We start from the raw sequence: 15,836 nt of genomic DNA, 5'->3' as shown, positions 1-15,836 counted from the left end.
GGGGCCACTGAGAAAGGCTCACCCTGGCCCAGGAATGGCAGCAGCAGCATGTCCCTTTGTGTAGGTGGAAAAAAACACTGTTAGTTTGTGGAAAGAGCTAATGTTTGCAGAAAAGAGGGGCCGGCTCTTGGAAACCACCGGGGACCTTCGGAGCCAGGGGGAAACAGCCTCGCCCGAGGCCAGCCTGCAGCTGGGGAAGCCTGGCCTGTGCTGAGCAGCGGGCGGGGGCTTCTGTTGGCCTCCCCAGGGCGGGCCTTCCTAGAACTCAAGAGTGGGCTAGCTGCCGGCTTTTCTGTTTCTTTCTTTTTTTTTCAATTTATATATTTGGCTGCACCAGGTCTTAGTTACAGCTCGCAGGATCGTCATTCATCGTTGCGGCTAGTAAACTTAGTTGCAGCACGTGAGATCTAGTTCCCCCACCAGGGATCAAACCAGGGCCACCTGCATTGAGAGTACAGAGTCTTAGCCACTGGACCACCAGAGAGGTCCCTAGCTGCTGGCTTGTGAGGTGTAATCGGTGGCCTGGCAGCTGCAGGGGTCCCCGGGAAGCCCAAGCTGAGGTACCTGTGTGGCCGAAGAGGACGGGCCTCCGTAGCCCACAGCCTCCTCCTCCTCCCATGGGAGGTTGGTACCAGCTGTGTGTGGAGGAGACAGGTGACTGTTTGCCTCTCCCCCTGGCCTTGGCGAGTGCCTCCCTGGGCGGTCTGTTCTCAGGGCAGTGGGTGCAGCGTGGGGAGCAGCGTGGAGGCTGGCATTCAGCCTCTGGGTCACCCTGACAGCTGGACGTGGCTGCCCTAGAGCCTCTTGTGCCATGCACAGTCACCAGACAGAGGGATGGCTCCGTCCAGGGTTCCTCTCAGAGCCTCTGGAGAATGACAGCTCTAAAGCACCGGTGCCCACCCCGCGCCCGGGGTCTACTCACAGGGACTTCCTTTCTTTCCGGGTGACCTCTCAGCCTGGGGCGGCCAGCTTCAGATCCCTTGGCTTCCTGCCCCCATATACCTGTCACCTCTTCCACCCTGAGGTTAATTGCTTTGCCCCCAGATCGCATTTTCCACCTCTCCCTTTTTTTCACCCTGGCACGTGGCTTTCATCAAAGCCGAAAACCAGACATGGAAAAACCCCAAGCCTGACACGCGTCAAGGCTGGGTTCCATATCAAGGCTTGGGGTCCCTGTGTCCCAAAATGGAATAGTACAGTTTCCAGAAGAAAACTCGACGCCCCTCCCCCGCCCCCAGAGAAACACCACTGTGTGTCCTGCATGGATTGGTTATAAATAATGAAGTGGAAGGGACTTCCCTGGTGGTCCAGTGGGTAGGACACCACGCTCCCAGTGCAGGGAACCTGGGTTCGATCCCTGGTCAGGGAACTAGATACCACATGCAACAAATAAGACCTGGCACAGCCAAATAAATAAGAATATTTTTTTAAAAAGAGAGAATGAAGTGGATTCTCCAGAAATAACCCCCCTTTCTCTGGAGGACATGGCCTGTTTCCACATCAAATGCCACATTTTCGGTGACAGCCAAGTATTTCTCTGAGAAAAGCTGGAGATAATTAAGTTAAAAATATTTAACCAGGATTTTTTTTTCTTCCTGTCTTTCTAAACAGGGTAAAGCAGTGCTGCTTCTTGGAAAAACTGAAAAAGGTATGTCGTGTTTTCTCTTACTTCATGAGCTTGGAATCCCTTGTTTTTCAAAAAAAGGAACAAACAAGTGGGAGTATTTGGTGTGCATATGACACACGGGGGATTGTGTCACCAGGAACAAAGCTCTGGGCCACCTGCCAGGAAACCCGAGTTCAAATCCCAGGCCCGCCTCTGCCGTGTCTGGGCAGGCCCCTTTCATCTCCCTGCAGCGGAAATAACATGCTGTGACTTCCCAAGCGTGGTCGTGTCGAGATGAAGGGAGGGAAGCTGTCAATAGGAAACCGGCGTCGAAGGGCCTCCAGCCAGCAGGCTGGAAACATGGGTCTTTCCAGGAACTCGGTCCCTCTCGTGTAGATTACCTAATCTACTGCTTGCCTCTCTCCCTCCATCCGCAGCATCCTCCTATGACCTTCCCCTCCTACAGCCCTTCCCAGGTCCAGGAGTCCGGCAGGCACATCCCCCTCTGGTCCCTGGCGTCTTCCCCCAACTTTCTCCTCATCAGTCTGGCTGAATGCCTGTCAGGATGGCCCCTCTTGTCAAAGCACCAGTTTCGGTTTCTCTGGCTCCCCTCTCATTTCTCTTGGCTATGCCGTTTATCTCAGGCTGTGTCACTTCTTTCCCCTACGGGCCTGGGGTTTCGCTGGCCCTTCTGCTCCCTGTTCCTCCAGGTGTCCAGTCGGGTCATGGATCTGGGAACTTCCCTGACGTGCCATCTGCATCTGGCACTTTTCCTCCCACGCCCTCATCCCACAGGTTTCAGCAGGTCTCATTTTCACACCAAGCGTTTTCCGCCTGCCCCCGTGGTTGCTCCATGGCCCCGTTGGTCGTCTGAGAGCATGTGAGTTAATTTCCACAGGTTCCATCGCTGCTTAGGAAGGAAAGGGCATCGCAGCACCTCTCTTGTTGAAGGATGTTGATGGTGGTGTGGCTCAAACGGAGTTCTCTTGGGACCCTTTGCAGGACTTGCTGAAGACGCAGTGGGAGGGCTGGTTTGAGGTGGGGGGCTTCACTCTGGACCTGGCTTCTCTGCTTCCTCTCTGAGCCTTTTTTTGGCCAAGCCATGCAGCATGTGGGATCTTAGTTCCCTGAGCAGTGGAAATGCAGGGACCCTAACCTCTGGACCACCAGGGAAGTCCTGAGATTAAAATTTCAATTAAAGAGGGAATTGTTTCAAGCTAACTCCAGCCCTATCAGATTATGTCTCTAATGAATGAATTTTTTTAATTTTTAAAATTTATTAATCTATTCATTTATTTACTTTTGGTCACGCTGGGTCTTCGTTGCTGCATGGGACTTTTCTCTACAGTTGTGCTCTTTGTGCAATGTGCAGGCTCCTCATTGCCATAGCTTCTCTTGTGGAGCACAGACTCTTAGGAGCACAGGCTTCAGACTCTTGTGGTTCCCAGGCTCTGGATCATGGGCTCAGTAGTACAAGCTTAGTTGCTCCACAGTGTGTGGGATCTTCCCAGACTGGGGATCAAACCTGTGTCCCCTGCATTGGCAGGCAGTTTCTTTACCACTGGGCCATCAGGGAAGTTCTAAAGAAAATCTTGACATTTGATTCCTTGTGGATATTTTGCATTGATTTTGACTTCTTAAAAACTATCACGTGAAGACACTGAGCGCGATCACTGAGTTTCCTGTGTTGCTCAGATTCCGTGCCCAAGGCAGGTGCCGTGCTGTCGCCAGCACAGTCTGGCCGTTGGGAACTGTGATGATGAAGACAGTGCTCTGAAACGAGGGTGGTTCCCAGTGGTCTCCGGTCCCCTGGTCTTGATCTTTTCACATTGTCCATCAGCAGAGCGCGGGTCCATGGCCCCTTTTCCTAACAGGCAGACCAGACCTCAGGTGCACCTGGTCCCCCAGGACACACACATGTCTGGAATCCTGGCAGAGCCACAGCTGCCAGGCTCAGGTGTCAGGAAAGCAGGGGCTGCAGCCACGTGGCCTCGTGCTGGGGGATTAGGTCCCCGCCCTGCTGCACCTGTCAGCCGGCAGGACACCGAGCTGCAGCCATGACGTCAGCCAGCTCCACCCAGGCCCTGGCCCCGCTCCCAGGCACCTGGCCAGCCCCTCCTGACAGCCCCTCCCCACCTCCTGCTGCAGACCCCACTCGGCAAGCTGGCTGGTGTTTATCAAGAGCCTCCTCTGGGCCAGGCCCGGCCTCTTGGTCCGATTTCGTTCTGGTAGGAGCCTGGGGAAGCAGGTTTCCTTGTCCCCATTTCTAGGTAGGGAAACTGAGGCAGCAGAGAGGCTCAGTGGGACCCAGGGCTGGTGGACCATGAGGCCAGGGTTCAAGCTCCTTTCTCTCCGCCCACAAGGCACCTGGTGGTCCGTATTACTCAAGGTTCACCAAGAAACAGAACCAACAGGGTGTGAATACAGAGAATTACTTTCAGGAATTGATTATGAAGGCCACAGGGTGGAGACCCAAGAGAGCCAGTGCCAAAGCCTATCCCTGGAGGGTTCCCTCCTGCTCAGGGGAGGCCTGGTATTTGTTCTGTTCAAGCCTTCCTGTGAATAGGAAAGCTCCCCTGCCCCTCCCACATCCTAGGGAGTAACCCACTTGACTCAGCATGCATCAGTTTAAGGGCTTCCCTGGTAGCTCAGACGGTAAAGAATCCGCTTGTCAGTGCAGGAGAGGCGTGTTCAATCCCTGGGTCGGGAAGATCCCCTGGATGAGGAAATGGCAACCCACTCCAGTATTCCCATGGACAGAGGAGCTGGTGGGCTATAGTCGTTGCAACAAGTCGGACACGGCTGAGCAGCTAACACTTTCAGTTTCAACCAGTTTAAATGGCAGTCTCACCCATAAACACCCTCACAGAAGCATCCAGAAGAATGTCAGACCGCATATATACCTGGACATCCCATGGCCCAGCCAAACTGACTTGAAATTAGCCATCAAAAATCTCTCTCTCTGTTTTTTAATACTTATTTATTTGACTGCACTGGGTCATAGTTGCAGCATGTGGGATCTAGTTCCCTGACCAGGGATCAAACCCAGCCCCTCTGCATTGGGAGCTCGGGGGTCTTAGCCACTGGACCACCAGGGAAGTCCTTCTTCCTCTTTTTTTTTTTTTTTAGTTTTTTAATGACAAAGTAACAACTTGGCACCAGGTCTATTGACCACCAGCCCAGGGTCCCTCCCACCCACCCACCCAACAGGTTTGAATTGGTAATGCATTCTGAGGAGATGGGATTCTGCTTGGTTGGATTGTATTGGATTCTTTTTTATCTGTCTGTGCTGGGATTAAAGCTCAACATTCAGAAAACGAAGATCATGGCATCTGGTCCCATCTCTTCATGGGAAATAGATGGGGAAATAGTGGAAACAGTGTCAGACTTTATTTTGGGGGGCTCCAAAATCACTGCAGTTGATGACTGCAGCCATGAAATTAAAAGACACTTACTCCTTGGAAGGAAAATGTTATGACCAACCTAGATAGCATATTAAAAAGCAGAGACATTACTTTGCCAGCAAAGGTCCATCTAGTCAAGGCTATGGTTTTTCCATTGGTCATGTATGGATGTGAGAGTTGGACTGTGAAGAAAGCTGAGCGCCAAAGAATTGATGCTTTTGAACTGTGGTGTTGGAGAAGACTCTTGAGAGTCCCTTGGACTGCAAAGAGATCCAACCAGTCCATTCTAAAGGACACCAGTCCATTCTAAAGGACATCAGTCCTGGGTGTTCATTGGAAGGACTGATGCTGAAGCTGAAACTCCAATACTTTGGCCACCTCATGCGAAGAGTTGATTCACTGGAAAAGACTCTGATGCTGGGAGGGACTGGGGGCAGGAGGAGAAGGGGATGACAGAGGATGAGATGGCTGGATGGCATCACGGACTCGATGGACGTGAGTTTGAGTGAACTCCGGGAGTTGGTGATGGACAGGGAGGCCTGGTGTGCCGCGATTCATGGGGTCGCAAAGAGTCGGACACGACTGAGCGACTGAACTGAACTGAACTGAACTGTGCTGAGATTTCCTTGCTGCATCGTGTGGGCTTTCTCTAGCTGTGGTGCATGGGGACTACTCTCTAGCTGCGCTACACGAGATTCTTGCTGCAGTGGCTTCTGTTGTTGCCGAGCACTGACTCTAGGCACATGGGCTTCAGTAGCTGTGGCCCACCAGCTTAGTTTCCCTCAGCAGGCAGACTCTCAGCCACTGTACCACCAGGGAACCCCTGTATTGAATTCTTTGATTCAAAGACAAAGTGAGCACAGTTCATCTCTTTTCTAAGGGTTGGGTTTGGGAGAATTGGGGCTGTGCCAACTTTTCTCTAAAAAACAGTAAGATGTCATTTGACCAGGTTCCTGCTGCACAAAGACTAGAATTATCAGATTTTTCTTGGTTGGGTAATGCAGTGAAAATGGTTTTTAAAAAGTCTCCAAAAATATCTGGGCAGCCCATGGATGAGTGTGTGCTAAGTCACTTCAGTTATGTCCTACTTTTTGAGACCCCATGGACTGTAGCCTGCAGGCTCATCTGTCCTTGAGATTCTTCAAGCAAGAATACTGGAGTAGGTTGCCATTTCCTTCTCCAGGGGATCTTCCCAATCCAGGGATCGAACCTGCGGCTATGGCCCAGCCAAACTGACACATAAAATGAACCATCACACAGTCTTCCAGGCCCATTGCCCACTTGGGTGGGACGCCCCTGTACCCTGTGGGGCCATCACCACTTTCTCTGAGCATCGGGGAAGGGCCAGCAGTGGGAGTTCAGTGAGGTGAGCTGAAGAGGCCAGCTTTGAAAAGCCACATACTCAAACAGATGCTTGTTCAGAAATGTCCACAGCAGCAAAATTCACCTATGCAGAGTACATCATGAGAAACGCTGGCCTGGAAGAAGCACAAGCTGGAATCATGATTGCCGGGAGAAATATCAATAACCTCAGATATGCAGATGACACCACCCTTATGGCAGAAAGTGAAGAGGAACTAAAAAAAGCCTCTTGATGAAAGTGAAAGTGGAGAGTGAAAAAGTTGGCTTAAAGCTCAACATTCAGAAAACAAAGATCATGGCATCTGGTCCCATCTCTTCATGGGAAATAGATGGGGAAATAGTGGAAACAGTGTCAGACTTTATTTTGGGGGGCTCCAAAATCACTGCAGATGGTAACTGCAGCCATGAAATTAAAAGACGCTTACTCCTTGGAAGAAAAGTTATGACCAACCTAGATAGCATATTCAAAAGCAGAGACATTACTTTGCCAACAAAGGTCCGTCTAGTCAAGGCTATGGTTTTTCCAGTGGTCATGTATGGATGTAAGAGTTGGACTGTGAAGAAGGCTGAGCACTGAAGAATTGATGCTTTTGAACTGTAGTGTTGGAGAAGACTCTTGAGAGTCCCTTGGACTCAAGGAGATCCAACCAGTCCATTCTAAAGGAGATTAGTCCTGGGTGTTCATTGGAAGGACTGATGCCGAGGCTGAAACTCGAATACTTTGGCCACCTCATGAAAAGAGTTGACTTATTGGAAAAGACCCTGATGCTGGGAGGGATCAGGGGCAGGAGGAGAAGGGGACGACAGAGGATGAGATGGCTGGATGGCATCACTGACTCGATGGACATGAATTTGGGTGAACTCCAGGAGTTGGTGATGGACAGGGAGGCCTGGCATGCTGCGATTCATGGGGTCGCAAAGAGTCGGACACGACTGAGCGACTGAACTGAACTGAACTGAATGGCGGGCACAGCCCCACTGTCCAGCAGTTAATGATGTACACACACACCATATCCCTTCACAGATGGGAGCATGGCTTAGCCACAAGAAAGAGAGATATGCTGACACTCACTACCACGCGGCCAGACCCTGACAATAAGATGGTCAGTGAGAGAAGCAGACACAGAAGGGCACAGGGTGTGACTCCGCTGATGGGAAATGTCCAGAACAGACAAGTCCACAGACACAGAGAGTGGGTTCCTGGTGGTCAGGGGCCAGGGGTGGGGATGGGGGTGACTGCTGATGGGGACAGGACTTCTTTTGGGAGAGATGATGGAATGTTCTGGAATCAGGTAGTGGCGATAGCGGCACAATAATATTAATGCACTAAATGCCAGTGAAGGGTATGCTTAAAATAGTTAAAATGACAAATGTTATGTCATATAGATATATTTTTGTAATTTTAAAATCTAGTAACATATCAAAAAACCATTGAATGAGTGAACACCTTCAGTGGTGAACTGTTTGTTTTCTGACTTGATGTCTCAGCGAAGCTGCCGAAAGGGAAAAGAGGAGGCAGCACGGCAGTGTGCGTGCTGCAGGGGCGTCAGAGCAGTTGAATCACAGAGGTTGGTTTTCTTCCCCGAGTTCCCAGCATCTCATGGCTGGGGTAGTGGGGACATTTGCTAGGGAGGCGTGAGTGGTGAAACACAGGGACGGAATCCTAGTCCCGCCAGCCTCTGCCCCAGCAAGTGGATGGCGGGGTGGGGTCGCCATCCCCACAGTGCCCTGTGTGGGACCCACCCGAGTGCAAGCGAGACCCACTGGGCACGTGCATTGAGTGCTGGAGGGAGGAGATGCTGGAGGGCTAGGGGTGGGGTTCTAGGTGACTGTTTTAAAAAGTGCAAGAAGAGGACTTCCCTGGTGGTCCAGTGGCTGAGGCTGCTCTCAGTGCAGGGGGCACGGGTTCAGTCCCTGGTCTGGGAACTAAGATTCTCGCCTGCCAAGGAGCAGCGCAAACCTCGATCTTCTTTTCCTGGCTGTGCCTGGCTCTCCCATCCCCACCATCACTCTGTTGCTCCCCTGCCATCAGGGGAGCCTGGGGGCTGGCTTTTCAAAGCAGGACACATAGCTGGACCTTCCTAGAGTGGTCATTTTAGTCAAAGACCTTGGGGCCAGGAGGGAGTCATTATTTCTTGGACACTCATGTTATATTTTCTTTTTTTTTTTTTTTTTAATGGTACTTTATTTTGGGGGAATGAGGGACAAGCCATGCAGGTTGCAGGATCTTAGTTCCCCAAGCAGGGATATAACCCATACCCCCTACACTGGAAGCACCGAGTCCTAACCACTGGACCACAGGGAATTCCCAGTGTTATATTTTCTATTTATATTATTTTTACAGTCATGTAGTTGAATTCAGGAGCAGCAGGTCCAACTGATGTGACAATGTAGAGAAAAATGAGGGAACCTCAGCAGACAACCTTAGGCTCATTCTATCTCCTCTAGGCCTGGGTCCTCTCTTCACGTCCTCTGATGTGTTAGTCAGTGATGCTGCATAACAAATACCCCCAAGTTCCACCCACTCATCATCTCACGTGAGTCAGGGCTCTAGGCACAGCCTCACTGGGTCCTCTACTTGGGGTCAGAGCAGGCCACCATCCAGGTGTCAGCCAGGCTGCGCTCTCACACAGAGGCTTGGCTGGGGGAGAGTCTGCTCCAGGGTCCCTAGGGGTGTTGGCAGAATTTGCTGTGGCCGCAGGGCTGTGTCCTGGGTGCCTTCTGCCTGTCCACTAGGCGCTGCCAGCAGCTTCTGAAGTTCACCCCCACTGCTCCCAGTCAAGTGCGCTTCTTAAACACAGCCACCTGCCTCAGCAGGCCACTGAGGAATGTCCCTAGGGGCAGGGGCAGAAGTCTGAGCAGCCACCGGCACCCCCGCACCAGTCCCTGAGGGTCGCACAAGGTCACGCCCATGCATTCCATGCACCCTCTCTACTTCCAGTGTCCAGTGGGCCCCCAGCTGCCTCTCCTAAGCCCTGCAGAGACTCCTAGAACTGGGCACCCAGCCCTGCGGCAGAGTTCCCCTTTCCAGCAAGGGCCACAGGAGACCTGGGCGCTTCCCAGGCAGCCCGGCACTTGGCCAAGTTTCTGCATTAACGAGAAAAGGCGTAATGGAATTTGGACGGGTGAGAAAAAGGATGTCAGTGTGAACAGATCCAGACGCTTGATCTCTTTGTTAGAAATTCCTCATGGGTCACAAAAACCTCATCTTGGGGCAGAGGCCACTGGGACGCTGAGATTAGCTCACTCTCGCTGGGGGTTTCTGCAGATCCAGCGCTGGTCTCTGCACCCCTGCTTCCCACCCCACCTGCGGTCAGCCGGCTCTTGCAATCCCACCCAGCCACCAGGGCTCAGCATCCCCCAGATGGTCAGCAGGGGTAGCCCTCTCTGGAAGGTTCCACAGTGTCCCCAGATGAGGACACAGCCAGACTGCACCCTGGTCAATGCCGAGACTTGCAGTCTGGATGGAGACTGCTGCTTCTCTGCCCATCCCCCACCCTTCATCCCCCGCCACCCTATATTTGAAGGTCAGGCTTCCAGCTGAGACACACAGGAGTCAGCACCCGAGTAGGGGTTCCATCCAGACATCCTGATGCTGTGTCTTACTCCAGGGCAGCCTGAGCTTTGACTCCAGGCCCCCTGTCTGCTAGGCACCTGGGGGCCCTTGGAGTTGGACACTGAGGACGTGTGGTGTTGCCTGGAGCAGGTGCCCGGGAGCTACGCCGGCCCACCCAGACTCCTCGATGGACCAGAATCATATGTTCATTTCACAGGAAAGGGTCTCCTGAGCTGACACACTCCTCAGCCACTCGTATAGGGGTCTCCCCCAGACCCCAACTGGGCACTACTGACATAGACCAGCTGTTCTCCGAGGGGCCATCCTGGGCACAGTGGGGTGTGAAGCAGCCTCCCTGGCCCCATCCCCTCGATGCCAGGAGCCCTCAGAGGGAAGACCACAGACCTCCCAGACGTGGCCCGCAGCCCCTGTTCTAGGGTCTGGCTCCCCACACAGGCATGCCTCTAAATTGTGCACCTAATTGCACTGTTTTTCCCCCACCTATTTAATATAAAAAATGTCCCTGGACTTCCCTGGTGGTCCAGTGGTTGGGAGTCTGACTGCCAATGCAGGAGACACAAGTTTGATCCCTGGTCCAGGGAGATTCCACCTGCCAAGGGACAGCTGGGCCCACGCACCACTGCCGAGACCGAGTGTCACAGCTACTGAAGCCCACATGCTCAAAAGCCCGTGCTCTGCAACAAGGGAAGCCACCTCAATGAGATGCCTGCACACTGCAGCTAGAGAGTACCCAACCCACCGCAACTAGAGAAAGACCTGCAGCGACAAAGACCCGGCACAAACAAAAAAATTTTTAAAAGAAAGAAAAATGTCCCTGACTACAGCTAACCCTTAGGGAGAGTCTCTCTGGGTGTGCATGGTTCCAGGACTTTGTAACCACATCAGAGGTGAGGTAACAGGTGCTTAGTCACCATTAGTCATTCTGATGCGGGCTGTTTCACCTTTGGTCCCACGGGTGTTGACAAGCGACCCAGGGCCCAGAGCAAAGAGCTGGAGCCCGGCACCCAAGCCCCAGGTCCATCCACAGCAGTGCCTCTGCGCAGGAAAGGCCGTCTGCACTCTGCCCTCCTGGGCGCCTGCCCTCGAATGGCGTCCACTGCGGATGTCAGGTGTTGCCAGGTGCGCTCCTCTGGCGGCCTGATCCTGGGGTGGGGGGCCTGTCCTGGCAGAGAGACTGGCCCTGAGGACAGAGTGAGTTCCAGGACAGAGCCCCCTTGGTAAACGCCCTGCCTTGCAGCCACCCGTCCCTTTCGTCCAGACGTCACTCTGGTGCCCAGCTTCCCAGCCATGGCCCCCAAAGATGCCCCTGTCCTGGTCCCAGGACTTGTGGACACATAACCTCGTTGGGCAGAGGCGACTTTGCAGGAGGGATTATTTAAGGCCCCTGAGATGAGGGTGATCCAGGATTCCCCGGGAGGCCCAGTGTCATCACAGGGTCCTTATAAGAGGGAGGGGGAGGCTCAGAGGCAGACAGGAGATGCTGCTCTGCTGGCTCTGAGGGTGGAGGGAGGGGCTGCAAGCCAGGGACGAGGTGCCTCTGGAAGCTGGAAAAGGGGGGAGCCAGTGCTCCCCGGAGCCTCCAGAGGGACCAGCCCTGCCCATGCCTGGATTTAGCTCTGTGAGGCCCGAGTCAAACTCCTGACCTCCAGAACCACGAGATAATCACTGTGTGTGGTTTTAAGCCAGCAAATTTGTGGTGATTTGTGACAGCAGCCACGAGAAATGCAATGCCAAGGAGCATCCACAGAGCTGTGGCTACCCCCAAGGAACGGTTCCAGTGCAGCCTTGTGCATAGATGGTAGACCAGGGGCTTCTCAGAGGGGGATGACTCTTCAAGGGGCTTTGCAGGATGTGTAGGAGGTTGTCCAGGCTCAGGTGGGAACACCGCCCTGCCCTCTCCCAGCCTCCTGCCCTTTGGATCCGAGCTGCAGCCTCCCAGGGCCAGGGTGACGGCATTTCCTGGGTGCCAGGAAGCCGAGAACAGGGCTGACATTAGCCACAGGCGCTCAGCTTGCTGGCCCAGCCGGGTTACCCGCTTGCACACGCTCACATGACTGCAGTCATCCTCTGGGCGGACAGAGAAGGCCCTTTCTTCTGCTCCCTCACCAGCCGCACTGTCAGCCCTCTGTCACCGGGGCGCATTGTCCGCCCGCCTCCGGGCTCCGGCCGAGGGCAGTCACTCGCCCTGCAGCTCTGTTTTTCCCTCGCCTGTGGGCACCTCATTCATTCCCTTTTTTTTCTAGCCCTTTCTAAAAATAGCTGCCAAGGGACCCGATTTAGCCCATGCATGAAAGAAGCCCATGCTGACAGCAAGTCACAAGACCCTGGTCTCCAGAGGGTGTGGGCCTCCTGTGGGGAAGCATCTGCCTCGCGGAGACCCAGCTGGTCTTTCACGGCCCCTGCGGCCCACCAAAGGTCACCATGCTCAAGGTCACAGAGGCCGTCACATGGCTGGCCCGCCCCAGGCCAGGCCAGGGTGACCTCCATCCTGCAGAAGCTCGGGCCCAGATGCGAGGCCGGGAAGGGGGAGCCCAGAGCCAACCTGGCTGGAGATGGGGATGGGGGAGAGGTGGGTGGAGGGGTGGGATGGGAGATAGGCGGGGGGAGGGTGGGGATGCTGGGGAGTCAAAGAGGTTTCGTCCACCTCATACTAAAGTCCAGGTGCCGGTGTGGTGCCCGTGGCCCTCTGTATGCGACCCTGCTTGGGACTGGGAGCTAGGCTAGGAGGCCCCCACGTCTAGCTGCTGGGGACACTGCAAGGCACCCTCCCCTCCCTCTGACCTTATCACCCTAAGTTCCAGCGTGTGCTGTTTCTGTGGAGTCTAGAGCAGGTCTCTCCCCAACCCCAGGCACAGTGAAGGAGAGAGGACCAGGCCATCCTCTATGAGGGCCCGTCCCCGGCACTGTGGGGTTTGGAGCAGCCTCCCTGGCCCCACCTCCTTGATGCCTGGAGCCCCCCAGTCATGACAACAACAGATGCCCCAGACCTCATCCCTGTGGAAACACCCTACTTAGGGGCTTCCATGCTGTGGACTGTGGTGCAGGGGGCCCCCAAGAGGCAAGCAGAGCCAAGGCCTCATGCACACAGTAGGTGTGTAAGAAACACTGGGTAATCAGCTTGCATGCAGGCACAGCTGGTGGCCAGCCAGCCCTGCCCAGCCCTGCCAAGCCCTGCAGGAGGGCAGCCTGTTCTTAAAAGAAGCCCAGATACTGTTCTCTCAAACCTCATCTCGTTCTATTTGGCTTTGGGATTTTTTTTCCCTCTTTCACACAGCAGCCCGCCTCCTCTTCTTCTGAACATTGTGTTCTCGGGGGGCGGTTACCCCCGGAATGGGGGAGCCTGCTTTCTCACCCAGGCCTTGTTTGTCCTCCTGTCGAGTCTGGCTGGAGGTTTGTGTTGGAGGGGGGTTGTTTTGTTTCCTTCCTGTTTCATGGCAGGCGAGGAGGGGAGTCAAAATTCAGAAGCTCGGTGAGCTGTAAAGCTACCAGTTCTGGAAGTGTTAAAGCAGAATGAAGGCTGTTTCTGTTCTCTCTGAGGACACGGACTCGCTCCCGCCTGCCTCCCCTCCCCTCCCTGCAGGCCAGGGATGAGGCCTGGGACACAGGCTCCTGCTGCCGGCAGCCCCCCTCCCTCTACAAGGCCACCTTCCTGGGCTCTGACTCACCCAGCATGGCCTCATCCGCCTGGATGAGGAGGTGGGGAGGGGGCTTTCAGAACCTCCTGGAAGTAGCCGGCTTTTTCTGAGCTTGAATTCACTGAGATCAACTTCCTGTGCCTTTGGAGATGAAATGCATGTGGCACTCATGTCCCAGGGAGCAGGAACCTCAGGGAACAGGCTGGCTGCTGATGGAGATACTGCCAGTAACTCCTCTGGCTTTAATGCTTCGCCAGCATCTCAGGGCCATTACAAAAGAGAACACACGTCCTGTGCCTGCTCAGCGGGAAGAGTGGCTGCCAGCTGGAATTGTCCAGCATCTGGAACAGAGAGTGCTAGAAAGAGGCCAGGCCAACGGTCAGGAGATCCTACTTGGGCTTCGCCTGGCCAGTGTATCAGCCGGCCATGCCACGTAACAAGCCAGCACAGACCTCGTGGCTTCCAGCTCAAGGCCCTGAAGGTCGGCAGTAAGGCTGTGGTGAGGCTGCGCCCTCGGCTCAGGGTCTCTCCCGGCTGCTGTCAGAATGCCTTCCCTGGGGCTGATTCAGATTGTTCCAGAACTCGGTTCCATGCAGCTGTAGCAGGGGGTCCCCCTTCCCTTGCAGCTGCCCCTGTGTCTTGCCACACATCCGCCTCCAGCTTCAAAGCCAGGGACAGAGGGTTTCCCTTGTGCGGAGTCCCCTTCATACTCACTCCCTTTATAAGAGCAGGCCCACCAAGGTTATCCCCCTCCCACATCTGTGCCACACGACACCGCCCCGCCCAGAGCCGAACTCCGTCCTCTCCTCAGGTCCGGCTCGCACCCCAGGAAAGGGGATTCTCCAGGTCACTGGGGGTCATTGTAGAGGTGTGCACAGCCCTGAGGACCCCTGGCTAGGTTGCTGGTGAAGGTCGGGTGTGACAGATGCATTCTCATCATCAGTCAGCCCCCCAAAGGAAGTGGGGTCCGAGGGTCACTCCAGGCCACAAGTGAGATCAGGCACATTAGCTCTGACTCTGGATGGGCCCTGAAACCAAGGTGTGTGTGCCTGTGTGTGTGTGTGTGTTCAGTTGTGTCCGACTGTTCAACTCCGTGGACTGTAGCCCACCAGTCTCTTCTGTCCATGGGATTTCCCAGGCAAGAATACTGGAGTGGATTGCCATTTCCTCCTCCAGGGAATTGTCCCATCCCAGGGATCAAACCTGAGTCTCTTGTGTCTCCTGCATTGGCAGGCAGATTCTTTACCACCATGCCACCTGGGAAGCCCTGCCACACACACAGAAAAAAAAACCCTCCTTCCATTTCCTGTGATGCTCTTTATCTCTTTTTTTTCCTTAAGGTGACAGTCCTCGTACATTCTTTTAAACATTTATTTATTTTTTGGGTGGGGTGTGTTGGTTCTTAACTGCAGCTTGTGAACTCTCTAGTTGCAGCACATGGGCTCAGTAGTTGCGGCCCGTGGGTTTAGTTGCCCCACAGTATGTGGGATCTTAGTTCCCTGAACAGGGATCAAAGGCCACGTCCCCTGCATTGGAAGGCAAATCCTTAAACTCTGGACCACCAGGCAAGTCCCATCCTTATTGTCTTTAATAGTAAAATCCAGGGCAGAAACATTATTGTGGGAACTCCACTGGGGGATTCTAACCTGATTCTTCTCAAATGAGGGGTGGTTCTCCCCTGGGGACACTGAGCCATGTCTGGAGATGCCTGTGGTTGTCACAACTGGGGGGCTCCTGGCATCGAGGTGGGGGGCAGGAATACTGCTCCACCCCCCAACAGCTCCCAGGACAGCACCAATGTCAGCTGACTTGTCTGTCCTCCTCAGGACAGTAGGTAGCCTTTTGCGGGGGCACTCTGAGGGGTCCCAGCCCACCTTCTCTCAGGCCTGGCATCTTGTGCTTATGGAAGTTGCGGCCGAGGCTTTCCAGGGAGCAGCTCATCTCACCCTGAGGCCCCGGGGCTGCAGGTCTACCTTCAGTGCATGGAATTCAGAGCCGGGCTGACTCACTGGAAAAGACCCTGATGCTGGGAAAAATTGAGAGCAGGAGGAGAAGGGGGCGACAGAGGATGAGATAGTTAGATGGCATCACTGACGCAATAGACATGAGTTTGAGCAAATTCTAGGAGACTGAAGCACAGGGAAGCCTGGTGTGCTGCAGTCCATGAGGTCGAAAAGAGTCGGACACGACTGAGCAACTGAAGAACTGGGGCTGTGCCTGGGTGTCCACCCACTGCAGGCAGACACTGCACC

The 15,836-nt window shown here is 54.3% G+C and overlaps 1 protein-coding gene across 2 annotated transcripts in view; it reads left to right on the top strand.

Annotated features, from left to right (window-relative positions):
• The window catches only part of GNG7 (G protein subunit gamma 7), a 139,533-nt gene that overhangs the window by 107,260 nt on the left and 16,437 nt on the right, over nt 1–15,836 (top strand). The window contains exon 3 of one of the 2 annotated variants that reach the window (XM_040241881.1): nt 1,612–1,648. The exons of the other annotated variant lie outside the window; for it this stretch is intronic. The gene's annotated coding sequence lies outside the window, so the exon portion shown is untranslated. The remainder of the gene's footprint in view (nt 1–1,611; nt 1,649–15,836) is intronic. 2 annotated transcript variants of the gene reach the window in all.

This window comes from Oryx dammah, unplaced genomic scaffold (assembly GCF_014754425.2).
Source record: "Oryx dammah isolate SB20612 unplaced genomic scaffold, SCBI_Odam_1.1 HiC_scaffold_5, whole genome shotgun sequence".
NCBI lineage: Eukaryota > Metazoa > Chordata > Mammalia > Artiodactyla > Bovidae > Oryx > Oryx dammah.
The sequence above is the reverse complement of the archived record's forward strand: the minus strand, read 5'-3'. Positions and strand labels throughout refer to the sequence as shown.